Source organism: Mauremys reevesii, linkage group 4, assembly GCF_016161935.1.
Source record: "Mauremys reevesii isolate NIE-2019 linkage group 4, ASM1616193v1, whole genome shotgun sequence".
NCBI lineage: Eukaryota > Metazoa > Chordata > Testudines > Geoemydidae > Mauremys > Mauremys reevesii.
In genome coordinates, this window is record NC_052626.1 from 2061095 (window position 1) to 2073928 (window position 12834).

The following is a 12834-nucleotide window of genomic DNA, read 5'->3' on the forward strand; positions in this document are numbered from 1 at the left end:
CTGGACCCTATCTCTACCCTCCATCTTATCTACCTCTCCCCCCAGCTTAGTGTCATCCATGAACTTGCTGAGGGTGCAATCTGACCCATCATCCAGATCATTAATAAAGATGTTGAACAAAACCGGCTCCAGGACCGACCTGTGGGGCACTCTGCTTCATACTAGCTGCCAACTAGATATTGAGGCGTTGATCACTACCCATTGAGCCCAAAAATCTAGCCAGCTTTCTAGCCACCTTATAGTCCATTCATCCAGCCCATACTGCTTTAACTTGCCGGCAAGAATTCTGTGGGAGACCATATCAAAAGTCAAGGTATATCACATCCACTGCTTTCCCCATATCCACAGAGCCAGTTATCTCATCATAGAAGGCAATCAGGTTGGTCAGGCATGACTTGCCCTTGGTGAATCCATGTTGACTGTTCCTCATCAGTGCTTCAAAATGGCTTCCTTGAGGACCTGCTTCATGATTTTTCCAGGTGCGCATTGTCCTCTCCACATTGAGGGAGGGGCAAACTTTATTAATGAGTATACACTGTACAGATCCCTGTGCAGTGCAAGATGGTGTAGTTTTGGGTTTATACTCCAGTGTGTGCGTTTATACTCCGTTTGGGTGTGTGGTGCCACCTGCTGTTGTGTTGGGTGATAACAGGACCTGGAATGGCTGAATCTCCAACATAGCAGGGTGAGCTGGCCAACCCAGCTGGGGGTTAAAGCCCATAGCGGTTCCCAGACTACACCTGGGGGTGACAACCTGTCACAGTTCCCTTGTATTCGCCTGTCTGTATCCATCTGTTGTCTCGTGTCTTATAATTTAAATTGTAAACTCTATGTTCTCTGTTTGTGCATCCCGTAGCATAGTAGTCTCTGACTAAGTCTGCTAGCAGCTACAGTAATGCAAATAATAAATGAAAGAAGATGAGCATCTGGCCCAGTGACTAACTAACAAGTCCCCCTAAGAATGATTTGGGTTAAAATGATGTTTTAATACAATGTATGAGCAGCAAAATGAAATCAACATGATCATTTATTTGGATTAGGGTGGAGCCCGCAATGTGCTAGACACGGTATATACATAAAGACAGCACTCCCAGGTAGAAAAGGGCCATGCTGTAACAGGATTTCAATGTGTTTTTATCTTTCTTTTCTATGTTTCAAAGATTTCCACGTAAAAAAATAGTGCATGTTTCACTTGAACTTGCTCCTTTTATACGGGAATATAACAGGGGTAGTTTTCAGATATAGTCCCCAGCCTAACTGGCCAATATTGGATTACAGCAATGCAGCTCATAGACAGACGTGCTAGTTTGTCACTTCCCAATGTAGTGGATGTGCTATATAACAGAATTGCTAGGATTTATGTTCAGTTGCAGCTTTGGGACCCATCATTGTGAGATGTTATCCACTATGAATGGGCTTTCGTTATCTCACAGAAGGGAGAAAATAGCAGCATATGCAACTGTAATGGTTATTTCAGCACCCTGAATGTTTGAGCGAGTCCTATTTGTATTTTCTTCAGGATGTGTTTTATTAGATCATTTTCTATAGTGAAAATCATGTCGTATTATGAAAATATAGCTCTTAAATCTTTTGTTGTTTCTCCTATAAAAATAGATTTCCCTTTCCTGGAAGTAAATAATGGCTCTTTATGTAGTTATAAAAGTAGAAATATATTATAATTTCTTGTCACTTGCACTGAGATGTAACTGCGTGGGTTTCTGTTAATTTTAATTATGTCTATAGAAGTTTGTAGCAGCTCCCTGATAATTTGTTGAAAATGTATTAGTGGGCTTATTTCTACAAAGAAATATTAAAACTATCTGTTAGCAGCATACTGTCCACCATGGAGGATTTCGGAAGTTAAGAACTATTTGTACATCAATACATAGATTTTTTTTTTAATTTTCTCATTTGTTTCATCTTTGCAAAATGCATCACCATACAATGTAAGATATGGGAATCAAGCCAGTATGCCTGCAGTACCATGCAGTTTGTGGAATAAGAGTACATATGAATGGCCATACTGGATCAGACAAATGGTTCATCTAGCCCAATATCCTGTCTTCTGACAGTGGTCAATGCTTGTCTTGGATGGTTTTAGACACAACAAATCCTGCATCTTGACAGAGGGGGTAGACTACATGACTTTTGCTGTCCCTTCTATCCTATGGTTCTATGATTCTATTCTATGATTCTAGGTACCCCAGAGGGAATGAACAGAACAAGCAATCATCAAGTGATCCATCCCTTGTTGTCCAGTCCCAGCTTCTGGCAGTCACAGGCTAGGGATGCCCAGAGCATGGGTTGCATCCCTAACCATCCTGGATAATAACCATTGATGGACCTATCCTCCATGAACTTCTTATCTAGTTTTGAACCCTGCTATAGTTTTGGCCTTCACAATATCCGCTGGAAACAAGTTTCACAGATTCACTGTGCATTGTGTGAAGAACTTCCTTTTGTTTGTTTTAAACCTACCACCTATTAATCATAGAATCATATGGCACCTTGAGAGGCCATCTAGTCCAGTTCCCTGCACTCATGGCAGGGCTAAGTATTATCTAGACCATCTCTGACAAGTGTTTGTCTAACCTGCTTTTAAAAATCTCCAGTGTTGGAGATTCCACAACCACCCTAGGCAATTTATTTCCGTGCTTAACAACTCTGACAGTTAGGAAGTATTTCCTAATGTCCAACCAAAACCTCCTTTGCTGCAATTTAAGACCACTGATTCTTGTCCTATCCTCAGCAGTTAAGAAGAACAATTTTCCTCCCTCCTCCTGGTAAAAACCTTTTATTTACTTGAAAACTGTTATCATGTCCCCCCTCGGTCTTCTCTTTTCCAGACTAAACAAGCCCACTTTTTTCAATCTTCTCTCAGAGGTCATGTTTTCTAGACATTTAATCATTTTTGTTGCTCTTCTCTGGGCTTTCTCCAATTTGTCCACATCTTTCTTGAAATGTGGCACCCAGAACTGGACACAATACTCCAGTTGAGGCTTAATCAGCGTAGAGTAGAGAGGAAGAATTACTTCTTGTATCCTGCTTATAACATTCCTGCTAATACATTTATTAGCAGGAGTGTTATAAGCAGGATACAAGAAGTAATTCTTGTAATTGTAATTCAATTGTAATTCAGAATGTATTTGTAATGTCATTGGCTGACCCCCTACTTCTTGTGTTATACGAAAGAGTAAATAACACTTCCTTATTTACTTTCTCCACCTACTTTATATACCTCTATCATATCACCTTTTTGTCTTCTCTTTTCCAAGCTGAAAAGCCCCACACTTTTTAATCGCTCCTAATATATAAGCTGTTCCATACTCCTAATAATTGTTGTTGCTTTTCTCTGTACCTATTCCAATTCTAATTAATCTTTTTTGAGATGGAGCGACCAGATTTGTACTCAGTAGTCAAGGTGTGGGCCTACCATGAATTTATGTAGCAGCATTATGATATTTTCTGTCTTATTATCTATCCCTTTCTTAATGATTCCCAACATTCTTTGCTTTTTTGACTGCCGCTGCACATTGAACAGATATTTTCAGAGAATTATACACAATAACTCCAAGAAGTCCTCCTTGAGTTGTAATAGTTAATTTAGACCCCATCATTTTATATGTATATTTGGGATGATGTTTTACAATGTGCATTAATTTGCATTTATCAGCATTTAATTTCATTTTCTTACCCACTAACCCATTTTTATGAGATCCCTTTGTAAATCTTCACACTTACCTATCTTGAGTAATTTTGTATGATCTGCAAACTTTGCCACCTCACTGTTTACCCTTTTTCCAGAGCATTTATGAAGATGTTGACCAGCACTGGTCCCGGTACAGACCCCTGGGGGACACCACTATTTACTTCTCTCCATTTTGAAAACTGACCATTTATTCCTACCCCTTGTTTTCTCTCCTTTAACCAGTTACTGATCCATGAGAGGACCTTCCCTCTTACCCCATAACAGGTTAAATAAATATTAGACCCATTCAATTCTAGTACTAACATGTTCTGACATCTTGTGGCAAGTCACTTATGGGACACTGGTTAGATTTAAAATTGTCAAATATTTCTAAGTTATTATCTGCAAAAACACTAGAGTTTTCAGTTGCCTAAGTAGTCCCTGGAATCACGGTTAAAGTGGCATCCGCCACCCCTAATCTGAAATTGCCCCCCTGTGGCCAGGCATGGAATTTGTCCCCCCCCCTCCACACACGGCCCCATTGGCCTGACTGGAACCACCCCTCCAAATACAGAAGTCAAACTATGCTTATGCTTCTCGTGTCTTGCTTACAACACTCCTGCCAATACAGCCCAGAACGATGTTTGCTTTTTTTGCAACAGTGTGACACTGTTTAGCTTGTGATCCACTATGACCCCAGATCCCTTTCCACAATACTCTTCACTAGGCAGTAATTTCCCATTTTGAATGTGTGCAACTGATTGTTCCTTCCTAAGTGGAGCACTTTGCACTTGTCCTTATTGAATTTCATCCTATTTACTCCAGTTTGTCCAGATCATTTTGAATTTTAATCCTATCCTCCAAAGCACTTGCAACCCCTCCCAGCTTGGTATCGTCCACACACTTGATAAGTGTATTCTCTATGCCATTATCTAAATCATTGAACTGGACCCAGAACTGATTCCTGCGGGACCCCACTCATTATGCCCTTCCAGCTTGACTTTGAACCACTTGTAACTACTCTCTGGAAATCATTTTCCAATCAGTTATGCACCAACCTCATAGTAGCTCCATCTAGATTGTATTTGAATACATTGTTCTCTTCACATTCTTAGTCATACCAGTTCAATTTGTTTGAGGTCTTTCTGCATTTGTCTTCTTAGCACCCTTCCCTTTCATTGTTAGTTTAGTTTAATGACCTCCTGGCTACTCCAGCTAAAAGATGCTTCTGAGATGCAGGCTGTCACATTTCATATAGCTCTCTCTCCCACTGGAATGTTCCACAAAACCAAAACCTTCAGCTTCATATAAAACAGCCAACAAAATTCTCTGCCTTCTCTCACTTGTGGCTGGATAAGATCTCAGAGAAGATCACTTGGACTTTCCTTTTCTTCAGTTTTCTTCCAAGATCCCTGAGTTCTTCTATAATCTCTGTAGGGCAACTCATGATAGTCTGCACTAAATATGGAATTATTAATTTCCTCATGAGCTTTAATATGGTGCTCATCACTGTAGTATCCAAATGCCTCCAGTGTATTTGGGCACACTATCATACAGTTTAAGCCCATAAGGGACCATTGTGATCATCTAGTCTGAGCTCCTGCACATCAAGGGACAGAGAAATCCACCCATCCCCCTCCTGTAATAGACTCTGGTCACAAGTTAATAGAATCATAGAATATCAGGATTGGAAGGGACCTCAGGAGGTCATCTAGTCCAACCCCCTGCTCAAAGCAGGACCAATCCCCAACTAAATTGTCACAGCCAGGGCTTTGTCAAGCCAGGCCTTAAAAACCTCTAAGGATGTAGATTCCACCACCTCCCTAGGGAACCCATTCCAGTGCTTGCAGATAAAAGTTCAAGCTTTTCTCTACAAGCTTGAAGGTTAGAAATGTACTTTTTTTTTCCCAGTGGAAACTGAGTCTTGTGCTCATATGATTCCAGAAGCTGAGGCTTTAAGAAAAATAATAAATAGTGAAGCTACTTGGGAAAACTCAAATGGAACAATTTTATGTTGGACAAAGCAGTTCTGTTGAAATGAAAATACTTTACAAAATCATGTTGACTTTGAAATTTGGGTTTGTCAGAGAAAAGTCCCAACAATGTCAAAATATCCCATTTCAACATTTTTAGACTAAAACACTGACTTTTCCTGTAAAAGTGACTTTTGATTTTGATTATGTATTATTTTACATATTATAATATGAAGTCAAAATTGAAACAAAACATTTCAATTGCGTCAAAGTGATTTTTGAATTTTGGGGTTTCCTGCCTAATCAAAACAAAAGTAAACTTTCAAAATCCTCCACAAAAATAATTTCCATTCTTCACCCAGCTCTAGCTAATAGCAGAAGTCTCATGACAAAATCACAAGACTTGACAATACAACCTACAGACAACAGCCTAACTCACTACGTGGTACTGGTTCATGCACTGAGCAGCATACATCCACTGCACTGAAGGAAACAGGACACCGGTGGAGAAAATAGTATATGATTATGTGATTAAAGACCGTACCTGGTAGTACATACATACACACACTGGGCTGCTCCCCTGCTCTTGGGATTCCCACTGCAGTGTATACTGCTATAGCCATAATCAACTGGAGGCTCCACCTCTAATATTCCCCCCTCTGGACGCTCAGCAGTGACTGTTTTACACTACACGGGCTACTTAGCATAAGAGATACATTTTTTTTAATACTAGACAGTCTTGGCTGGTTCCTTTTTTAATACAATCCCAGAAGTCTGACACTTGTGATCCATCTGAGCCTCCTCACTGTTCATCCCACTGGCCAAGATCTAGTGTACATCAGCTTTGATTTCAATACAGCCACCACAATTTACGTGATCTGACAATCTCACACCAAGGTTATAGGTCTGCCTAATGGCACACTGGTGCCATTCTTCTCCTGCCAAGGTTCTAAGTCTGTCTAGCAGCACACTGGTGCCATTCTTCTCCTGCCAAGGTTCTAGGTCTGCCTAGCATCACACTGGTGCCATTCTTCTCCTGCCAAGGTTCTAGGTCTGCCTAGCAGCACACTGGTGCCACTCCTCCAGCTGAGGTTCTGGGTCTGCCTAGCATCACACTGGTGCCACTCTTCTCCAGCCAAGGTTCTAGGTCTGCCTAGCATCATACTGGTACCACTCCTCCAGCTGAGGTTCTGGGTCTGCCTAGCATCACACTGGTGCCACTCTTCTCCAGTCGAGGTTCTAGGTCTGCCAAGAGGCACACCAGTGCCACTCTCTCTGAAGTAAAAGGGAGATATTTGGCATATAGCAGGGGACATGTGAGCCTAAAGGCAGTTCATTTTTAAAAATGTTTTGCCAGAGGCTAATGCACTGCAGAATAGCACACATGCCGCTCCCCACTGGGACTTAGCTGGTGGTGAAGAGGGAGCTGACATGCCATGCTTCTGAGCTGCTATAAATATCTAACAGCTTAATTAATGGGATGTGCTTAAGTTGCTGACACTAAGGCAAAGCTCAGTGTGAGAGCAGTGTGCCCTAATCTCATTCTGGAGCTCACTGGGTTTTTTTTTCCTGATCTATGTGTAGATGAACCAAGACATGAGATCTAGAATGACTTCAGAGAGGAGAGTTGAATGGAGTCCAAAATATCATTCGATACTACAGCCTTGTTTTCCTTGAGTCTCCGAGAAAGGAAAATGGAGCAGGTGCAGAGGGAGTGCACTGAGATCTAAAGGTCACTTTTAAGTGCATTTTTTCCTTTGGAGATTTTATATTTAATTTTCCTTCCTGTGATGACTTGAGGGTGTGCGGGGGGGGGGGGGGACAGTCTGGGAGTAGAGGGCAAAAATGAAACTGCACTTGAAGTGCTTCCTTTTCTCTAGGAAAAGGTTGTAGTCTTATACTGAGATCTATTATTTTTAACCTGACCCATATTTTTCTGACCTTGAAATTTCTCATTTGCATTAATTACAGTGCAATTCCGGCTTGCCATCCTCTCTCCTAAATAAAATAATTCATGGTCTCATTCTACAGCAAGTGTTTACTGTCAAGCTCAGTAGGAGTAGTCTGTTAATTATCACGTAGGCTTTCTGATACTCCCCCAACTCAGTGCTTTTCAGTGTTCAAATCATTTATTAAAACTCATACGTGTCCCATAATGATAGAATAATGAAATATTTTACAAAACAGCAAATGGTGTCAATACATCAGGATCTATGCAGAATTAGATTTCACCCTACAACAGGTGGATTCTTTCTCTCCCAAATCTAATGAAAGAATCGCTCATTTAAGGTGGATGTTTGCAGTGAAAGGCACAGCCGTGAGGACGGGAGGATGTGCTTGCCCCACTTCTGGGGCAGTTCCTGAAGGCACTGTGCTTCATAGGACGCTTGGAAGTCTTTGCTAGAGTCCTTTCACAGCTGTAAAAGCCCTTTCATGCATTCCCTGCCCATCTTCCTGCAGCAAAATGCCTTCCTGGCTGGTGTGCAGGGTGGAGCCCACTCCCTGCTGTCCAGCTCCTTTGGGGAACATGTGGTATACAGCCCATGTACATCCTACAGCACTTGCAGCTGAGATCTGGGTAGCCCAAAGCAACCATGCAAGAGGTGTATGGGGCAATCCTCTTCTGCGTAGCGTTTCGGGATGGCCCTTAGATTGTCTTTAGGTCGCATGCTATTCTTGATAGCAACACAGTACATTTCAGCTAGTAACTTTTAGTTTTGAAATTCCATGGCAGTAAATTGAGTGAAAATCAATTTGCTTTTCTGTGTTTGGCCCCATAGTGGTTGAGATGCATGTTCTGCAGTGCTTGAGCAGCCGTACCATGGAACCCTTAGTCACACATTTGTGGAGATGTACGGTAACACATTCTTTTTTGGTGTGCTCCTCCCCTTCCTTTTTTATTTTATTTTTTTACACGACTGCATGAAAATTCACAAATTAGAACTGGCCTGGTGGCTGAAAGCCCATGTAGTCATGCAGGTAATTCGTAAAATCATGGGTGTAAAAGAGCCAGAAATGAAGCTCTTGTCTCCATGTGCTGGGACATAGGAGCAGTACAGCCATTATCCATGATCCCCAGAGTCCGTGCACAGATCTGCCCCCCGGCTAGGGAAACAACTCCCTCCTTATTGCCCCACGTAGCTGTTACTCCCACCTTCTCTGACCAGCTGTCACATTCCAACCACCACAGACATTTTGACTCCAACGTCCTTCTGGTTCTCCCAGGGCCTAGTGCGTTATATCTGGAGATGGACACAGACAAATTCCTCCACCCTGCTCTGATGTAATGAATGGAACCAATATCATTCTTCTATCATCAAGGAGAAAAATATTGCTGCATTGCTGCAGTAATTGCAATGTGCGTGGCAGTTCCAGGCACAGCTGGAGACAATAGGTCACATAGCAGTCCCTGTGCCTTAGGACCCATCACTGCCAGCAACATTGAAACTCGTCCATCTGGAAAGGAGTTGCAGGCTGCACATTGCTCAAAGCTCTTTCGGGTACGCCACCCATGATCTGCGGTTTTTGTCAAATTCACCAACATTGCCCACAAAAGTTGCCATTTCTCTGCTCTCCTGTTGCAGTTCTTGCCACCTGCATGTCGTCTTTGCCACAGGGAAATTCTTTGTTTCCTGTTTGTTTTACCCTGTGCTCTCCGCGCCTGGTTGCCCCCTCTCCTGGCGGTGTGCTTACATTGCACAATCACTCCTTTTGGCTGTACTTGGGCTTGGGCTCTCTGCCTGCTTGCACCCTGCCAGCCAAGGCGGCTGCTTGGTTTCCCCCTCACTGCTTTGTTTGTAGTCGCTCCAGGCAGCAGCCGATTCCTTTGTTCTGTTTTTAATCGCTGCTTCGCTCCCTACCTGGCTGGTTCGTGCTATCCCAGCAGCAAGAGCAGCAGTCTGGCAACTCGTGCCTCTCAGTGACCTTTCCCCCTTTTCATAGCACCGTTTGCTCACTTAGTCTCCTTCTTGCTCAGGCAGCAGGAGCTATGGGCACTTTGGGGTTAGAAATCCTGTGTCACCAGTGTTATATCTGGACCCAGCAGAGGAGGAGACAGACACAGAGGGAGCGGATGGAAACAGCTGTCTGTGGTGGTGGCAGCATTATTGTTCAGGGTGTGACACCCATATGAATGTGAAGCTGTGCGCTGGGAAGTTGGGAGCGCGCAGACATTTACAGGGACAAGCTGTCACACGGAACTGACTGAACCTGATGACATTCTGCAGAAGAAGCCCTCTCTACCCTGCTTGTAGCTGTTTCCATCACTTCACACTGACTCAACGGCCTTTCCAGGCTTCAGAGTAACATGCAACCTGACAACCCTGGAATTTTATTATTGTATAGATGTTCATTCCTAGTGGTTTTGAATGGGTTTTGAGTGGTTTTGAATGGTTTGTGAGAGACTTTACAAATTAAAACAGTCACCTTTACAAAGTAAATATTGACCAAGTATGCTTCACACTGTTATTGAGCGACCGATTATTTATGTGCTATTCTAAGTGAAGAGAAAACTATGCTATCTCAAGCACGGACACCTTGTTATTGCACAATGAGTGATCTAGCCCAAATGCCCTCAGGAGGCTGGGAACATGTGTAGAGAACTTGGATCGCCCCAAGAACAACAGTTCCCTTTATTAACCCAGCTATTGCCGCTAATAGTTTAAACTTTTATAGCACTTTCCCAATTGGAAAAAATATGCATGTGATAACTGGTGAGCTGATTTAAGGTTCTCTGTCATGTCAAGATGTGTAGTGTTTTCTGATAGCCATATTCAATCCTTGGTTTTAGAACTTTCACCTTACAGCGGAGTTTAACCTTTTGCCATCCTGCAATGTGACATTTCAAATGAGACACATAAAAATAAAAAAAACCCCTAAAGTATGAAATCTAAGATTGAATGGAATGTGCACCCAGAATCATTTATCACATTGGACTGTAGAATGTAAAGCAGTTTTTGTATCAGCTTTGGAGTGATTTAGATGTTTTGAATATGTGTAATGCAGTTTAAATTAGTTTGAGAACAGGCTAAACTGCTCTAATTGGATAGGAACAATTTGAGGAATTTAGATACGAGAATAATTTATTAGGCTGGTTTATGGTATGATGCACATTTTATCACAGTGATTAGATGGAAGTGAGTTAAATAACTAGGTGCAGCTTGTTTCAGCAATGCAAACTGGTTTTGAAGAAGGGGGTGATCCTTAATTCAGTTTCTATCACTACATCAGTGATTAAAGTACTTTAATGACATAAAGTAAATTTAAGTTTTCTCTCAGGACAGTCTTCTAAACCACCTTAAATGGGAACAGAGATGTGGCCCAGTTTACAGGATGTCATAAGCAGCATTGCAAAATACCCAAAGCATTGATACAGAACCCATTACAGGTTCCCAATGCTGGCCACAAATGTGTGATTTCAGACTTGTTCGCACCATACAGTCAGCACCAGGGATTAGCAGGCCATGTGTTCTGATGTATAGGGCACTGGCTTAGGAGTCAAGAGACCTCGCGTCTGTTCTCCATCCTGACGCTGACCTGCTGTGTGACCCTTACTGTGTGCAAGTCACTTCTGTGTCTTTAGGGCATGGACTGTCTCTTGTTATGTCTCTGAAGTGCCTGGCCCCAGGGAGTGCCCGGATCTTGGATGGGCTGCCTAGCTGCGACTGTAATAGACATAAGAATAACTGTCCAATTAAGCCTAATGTCGCTGCTGATGAGGTGTTGGGACTGGAGCATTAGCTGTTTGGAAGTTGAGGGTAGATCTTGAACTGGTGGAGTCTGGAGTCAGGAACTTGCCAAAGTCCCCATGGCTCAATTGAAACCGGACAGATACAGAGCTGGAAGCAGTCTGGCTCGCCTGCGCGCTAGTATTAAAAATAGGTGTTGGAATGATAAGAATGTGTTTAGGGTTTAGACTTTATTGAGCGCTTGTAAGTTGCTGCCTGCATTAATGTCACTTATAACTGCTGTTTCCCATATTGTAGGGTTCTATTATGAGCCTCTGTGACTGTAAATCCCAGATGGGAGAGATACATTAACTAACATGAAGTGCTGCTCTCCAACAGAAGCCGTCACATCTTGCCCAACAGGAAAGGTCTATTGACAACGGAGACACTGTTGTGGGATGTTAAAGGTGACAAAATGCGTCGGCTGTTCTACCCTCCCTCCATGAAGATGAGTCATGCGAGTGGATTCCTCCCATCAGCTGAGTTTGCAGCTCAGCACAACTGGTTATGTAATGAGCACTGCAAACTCTGTGTTCCTTCGGCACAGCACCACGGCCACCACCTCTCCCACACTCGCTCTTTCAGGCGGTCAGCCTGTTGGGAGCCCTCCCCTCCAATACAGTCCAGAGAGCCAAGGCAGCCACTCTCGCTATTCCACTGCTTCACGTCCTGTCTGGAAATGGGAAGTGGCAGAAACTTCTCTTAGCATCTCAGAACTAACAACGCATGTTGAATTCAGCCTGCTTCTAAAATTGAGCAAAGCCTGTGGGGAGAAGGCACTAAAAACTCATAAGACTATAAGAACGGCTACACTGTGTCAGACCAATGGTCCGTCGAGCCCAGTGTCCTGTCTGTGACAGATGCTGCACAGGGAATCAACAGAACAAGCAATTATTGAGTGATCCACCCCCTGTCATCCAGTCCCAGCTTCTGGCAGTCAGGGGCTAGGGACACCCAAGAGCATGGGGTTGCATCCCTGAACATTTTGGCTAATAGCCATTGATGGACCTGTCCTCCAGGAACTTTTCTAGTTCCTTTTTGAACACAGTTATAGTTGTTGCCTTCAGACTGTCCCCTGGCGATGAGTTCCACAGGTTGGATGTGTGTTGTGTGAAGAAGTCCTTTCGTTTGTTTGTTTTAAACCTCCTGCCTATTAATTTCATCAGGTGACTCCTAGTTTTTGTGTTATGAGAAGGAGTAAATAACACTTCCTTATTTACTTTCTCTGCACCAGTCATGATTTTATAGACCTCAATCATATCCCCTCTTAGTCATCTTTTTTGCAAGCTGAAAAGTCCCAGTTTTTTTAATCTCTCCTCATACAGAAGCTGTTCCATACCATTAATAATTGTTGTTGCCCTCTTCTGTACCTTTTCCAGAGCTTATATCTTTTTTTTAAGATGGGCCGACCAGAATGACATGCGGTATTCAAGGGCAGGGCATACTA

General features: G+C 42.8%; 1 long non-coding RNA gene across 1 annotated transcript in view; it reads left to right on the plus strand.

Annotated features, from left to right (window-relative positions):
* The first annotated feature begins 6711 nt into the window (after nucleotides 1–6711).
* LOC120405031 overlaps nucleotides 6712–12834 on the plus strand; it is a 28207-nt gene continuing 22084 nt past the window's right edge. The window contains exons 1-3 of the long non-coding RNA XR_005598330.1: nucleotides 6712–6808; nucleotides 7246–7393; nucleotides 11646–11794. This is a non-coding gene — a long non-coding RNA (uncharacterized LOC120405031). The remainder of the gene's footprint in view (nucleotides 6809–7245; nucleotides 7394–11645; nucleotides 11795–12834) is intronic.